Genomic DNA, 5,474 nt, shown 5'->3' on the forward strand with positions numbered 1-5,474 from the left:
CAAAGACATCATCTAGCATGTCTCTAACCCCATCGTCCTCATAACCAGCGACGCATTGTCATATCACCTCCTCTCTACCACGGTCCCGCTGGGCAAAGTTTATCGGCATATTAAAGTTGGTCATAAATCCATGCGTGCGAAGGTGCTTAGTCATCTCACTCTTATCTCTGCAGATATGTCTCTTACATTTGGCACACGGGCATTCTGGCACCATCCTCATTGGACTACGGAATATCTCTTTCAAAAACACATCAGTTTTCTCGACCCACTCTGTTGTTACTTGATTCCGATGGAAAAACCCAATATACATCCACTGATTATCTGCCATCTCTGCTTTATTGGAAGCCCCACAACAAAATTAAGGATTCATTTAAATTACTCACATCAATATTTTATTTTTTAGAGTGTTGACGAGAAACGACATTTAATCCACCTACATCTCTAATAGGTAAAGATGGGTCCTAATCCCACCCGAGAATGTGTAGATTGAGTACGTTGTCCATGCTCTACCCCATTCCGAGACAAATTTTCGGCAGCACCTCCCCGTTGTCCTCCAAATACACGTCTCGGCAAAATGCGGAGAGAATGTGCATCCAGAGAACAACAGGGAGGCGCCGCCAAAATCATGTCTCGGAACAGGGTAGAGCATGAACAATGTACCCAATCTACACATCCTCGGGCTGTCCGTGCAAAGCGCTGGACAATCCGAAAGAGTTGCGGTGATAAATATGCAATTGAATGCATATTTATCGATGCAACCCTTTTGGACGGGAGACCTAGGTTATGCGACTTGATGTGAAAATTTAATCTAGTGACATGGAAAAAAAGTGGACGAGGTCATGGAACTGTTGCTCACCCTCCGATGTAGTCAATCAAAGGAGAGGGACGATCGTGGACCAACACCTCCAACATCGACGATCACTCCACGAAGATGGAACACCACAAATCCTGTTAATTACACCGAGTGAAAAAATAGGTCATCATCTCACATTAAGCATTAACACTTTAAACTATAAAGAAAAATCATATTTTGTCAACTGTCAAATTTGGAAGCACTTATCATATCGCAATTTAGGTCATCACCTCACATTAAGCATTGACACATCAATTTTTTTTAGCAAGATCATCATGATGAAATAACCACTTGTCATATCCCAAATTTGAAGCACATCTCACATAGCTACTTAACAACATCACAAACTGAAAATAAAATCTTCGTTAACAATTTTATAAACTAAGTGACTCAAGTTGCTTTTTTAACTATGATAATTCATTTTGCCGAGATTCATCCATCTAGCAACCTGTAGCAAAATAATTCATTTTGCCGAGATTCCTCCATCCATCTAAGTACAACATTCATCCATCTAGCAACCTAACAACATCCAACATCCATCCATGCATCCATACATACATCCAGCAGTAGCTAAATAATGCAAAAAAAATGAAAAAAGGAGTGTTAGCTCACCGGGCAGAGGGGCGTCGCGGTGGTGGAGTTGAAGGTAGGGGCCAGCGGTGGAGGGGACGGGAGGGCCGGGGCGGGCCGGGGAAGCCCGGCCAACACATTAGGGGCGTGGGCCGGCGAGAGCCGCGGCCAGCCGTGCTCGGGACCGCCGCCGGCGCTGCACAGGGTCTAGGAGGAGGGAGGAGTCCGGGACGGCGGGGAGACCGGCGGGGCGGTCGGGGCGCGGGGTTGGAGAGGGAAGGGGCGGGGTCGATCGAGGCGGCGGGGGGCTTGGAGAGGCAGGGGCGGGGCTGGGCCGGGGTGGAGGCTAGGCGGCGCGGGGTGGAGGCTAGGCGGCGCGGGGTTTGGCGGCGGCGGTAGGGGGGCTGTGCCATGATGGATGCGGCGGCGGCGGCGCGGGTGTGGAGGAGGCAGTGGCGTGGGCGGGTGGAGGCAGGCGGCGGCGGTGATGCAGGATGGGAGGCGCAAGGGGTCGGGGAGAGATGAGGGGAACGAGTAGACTGGGCCGCTCCGGGATGGATAAGGTGAGATATGCCGACGGCTAAGCCGTCAGCATAGGAGAAGGCGCCACATGGCACCTATGCCGACTACTTAGCCGTAGGCATATATATATATATTGCAACAAATTTAAAATTTTAAAATAAATCTACTACTAATCCAGTAGTCTAACCCAGCACAAGACCCTACCCAAGGCTGCCGACACGGCCGTTTCCCCCTCTGGTGTGGTCCACGACCTTCGCAGACGTCTACTACTATGTCATTGCCGTCCGTGAGGGGGGGCACACCCCGGAGACGCGTGCCGCCTCTTCGGACATGCCACCCCGCATGTATGAGGGGCCGGTGCGACGCTCCGGTGGCATTGCTACCCCCAGGGCCCCCGTCCCGCCTAACCCTGGAGCGGTTGACCACGAGATCTAGCCCTTTGACTTCCCACGGGCGGGCTTTGACCAGTGGACCTCTCCACCCGGTTGTGCCAGGTCAGCACAGAGGGACATCTGGGAGCAACATCTGGGCCAACACAGCTACATCCCCTCCGTGTAGACCCGACGCGTCCGTTTTCCTCCTCCAGGTGCCGGCGGCAGCGCCGTCCGTGAGCTGGGAGGCCACGCCCCTCGGAGATGCGTGCCGGGCACTTTGCAACCGCCACAACACTTTCAGACTTGTGAGAAGTCGTGTACGCAAGATTGGCGGCATGCTAGCCCACGGAGGCCGCCGACCATAGTCGTACACATGCGAAGGGCAATCCGCGTAGAGGGAAGTGTTCGGATACTTCTCCATCACCAAAAGTTATGAAAAATTACCATCATTCCTATAGCACATGTGCCCACGTCATGTAAAAAACTCATGATTTTATCATGATCTGAGTATTTAATAATATTCATGCCGCACCGTTACCGCAGAACATCTACTACTGTGTCATCGCCGTCCGTGAGGGGGGCCACACCCCGGAGACACGTGCCGCCTCTTCGGACATGCCACAACACCACCCCGCATGTACGAGGGGCCGGTGCGACGCTCTGATGGCATTACTACCCCCCAGGGCCCTCGTCCCACCTAACCCTGGAGCGGTTGACCACGAGATCTAGCCCTTTGACTTCCCACGGACGGGCTTTGACCAGTGGACCTCTCCACCCGGTTGTGTCTGGTCAGCACAGAGGGACACCTGGGAGCAACATCCGGGCCAAACCAATAGCTACATCCCCTCCGTGTAGACCCGACGCGTCCGTTCCCCCCTCCAGGTGCCGCCGGCGGCGCCGTCCGTGAGGGGGGCCACGTCCTGGAGACGCGTGCCGCCTCTTCGGACATGCCACAACACCACCCCACATGTATGAGGGGCCGGTGCGACGCTCCGGTGGCATTGCTACCCCCTAGGGCCCCCGTCCCGCCTAACCCTAGAGCGATTGACCACGAGATCTAGCCCTTTGACTTCCCACGAAAGGGCTTTGACCAGTGGACTTCTCCACCCGGTTGTGTCTGGTCAGCACAGAGGGACACCTGGGAGCAACATCTGGGCCAAACCCACAGCTACATACCCTCCATGTAGACCCGACACGTCCGTTTCCCGCCTCCAGGTGCCGCCGGCGGCGCCTTCCGTGAGGGGTGCCATGTCCTAGAGACGCGTGCCGCCTCTTCGGACATGCCACTGAAGGAAATATGCCCTAGAGGCAATAATAAAGTTATTATTTATTTCCTTATATCATGATAGATGGTTATTATTCATGCTAGAATTGTATTAACCGGAAACATAATACATGTGTGAATACATAGACAAACAGAGTGTCACTAGTATGCCTCTACTTGACTAGCTCGTTGATCAAAGATGGTTATGTTTCCTAACCATAGACATGAGTTGTCATTTGATTAATGGGATCACATCATTAGGGGAATGATGTGATTTACTTGACCCATTCCGTTAGCTTAGCACTTGATCGTTTAGTTTGTTGCTATTGCTTTCTTCATGACTTATACATGTTCCTATGGCTATGAGATTATGCAACTCCCGTTTACCGGAGGAACACCTTGTGTGCCACCAAACATCACAACATAACTGGGTGATTATAAAGGTGCTCTACAGGTGTCTCCGAAGGTACTTGTTTGGTTGGCGTATTTCGAGATTAGGATTTGTCACTCCGATTGTCGGAGAGGTATCTCTGGGCCCACTCGGTAATGCACATCACTATAAGCCTTGCAAGCATTGCAAGTAATGAGTTAGTTGCGGGATGATGTATTACGGAACGAGTAAAGAGACTTGCCGGTAACGATATTGAACTAGGTATTGAGATACCGACGATCGAATCTCGGGCAAGTAACATACCGATGACAAAGGGAACAACGTATGTTGTTATGCGGTTTGACCGATAAAGATCTTCGTAGAATATGTAGGAGCCAATATGAGCATCCAGGTTCCGCTATTGGTTATTGACAGGAGACGTGTCTCGGTCATGTCTACATAGTTATCAAACCCGTAGGGTCCGCCCGCTTAAAGTCCGATGACGGTTATATTATGAGTTTATGTGTTTTGATGTACCGAAGGTAGTTCGGAGTCCTGATCAGTTTGGGGACATGACGAGGAGTCTCAAAATGGTCGAGATGTAAAGATCGATATATTGGACGACTATATTCGGACATCGGAAAGGTTCCGAGTGATTCGGGTATTTATTGGAGTACCGGTGAGTTACGGGAATTCGCCGGGGAGTGTATGGGTCTTATTGGGCTTTAGGGGAAAGAGAGAGAGGCAGGCTGCGCGCCCCCCTAAGGCCTAGTCCGAATGGGACTAGGGGGAAGGGCTGCGCCCCCTCCTTCCTTCTCTTCTCTTTTCCCTTTCCTTCTCTCCTACTCCTACTACTTGGAAGGGCTCCTAGTTCTACTAGGAAAGGGGGAATCCTACTCCCGGTGGGAGTAGGATTCCCCTAGGGCACGCCATAGAGGGGCTGGCCCCTCCCCTCCTCCACTCCTTTATATATGTGGCCAGGGGGCACCCTATAGACACAACAATTGATCTCTTGATCTCTTAGCCGTCTACGGTGCCCCCCTCCACCATAATCCACCTCGATCATATCGTAGCGGTGCTTAGGCGAAGCCCTGCGTCGGTAGAACATCATCATCGTCACCATGCCGTCGTGCTGACGAAACTCTCCCTCAACACTCAGCTGGATCGGAGTTCGAGGGACGTCATCGAGTTGAACGTGTGCAGAACTCGGAGGTGCCGTGCGTTCGGTACTTGATTGGTCGGATCGTGAAGACGTACAACTACATCAACCGCGTTGTGCTAACGCTTCCGCTTTCGGTCTACGAGGGTACGTGGACACACTCTCCCCTCTTGTTGCTATGCATCACCATGATCTTGCGTGTGCGTAGGAATTTTTTTGAAATTACTATGTTCCCCAACAGTGGTATCAGAGCCTAGTTTTATGCGTTGATGTAATATGCATGAGTAGAACACAAGTAAGTTGTGGGCGATATAAGTCATACTGCTTACCAGCATGTCACACTTTGGTTCGGCGGTATTGTT

The sequence above is a fragment of the Triticum urartu genome, chromosome 7A, assembly GCF_056163025.1.
Source record: "Triticum urartu cultivar PI428250 chromosome 7A, HENAU_Tu73, whole genome shotgun sequence".
Taxonomy (NCBI): domain Eukaryota; kingdom Viridiplantae; phylum Streptophyta; class Magnoliopsida; order Poales; family Poaceae; genus Triticum; species Triticum urartu.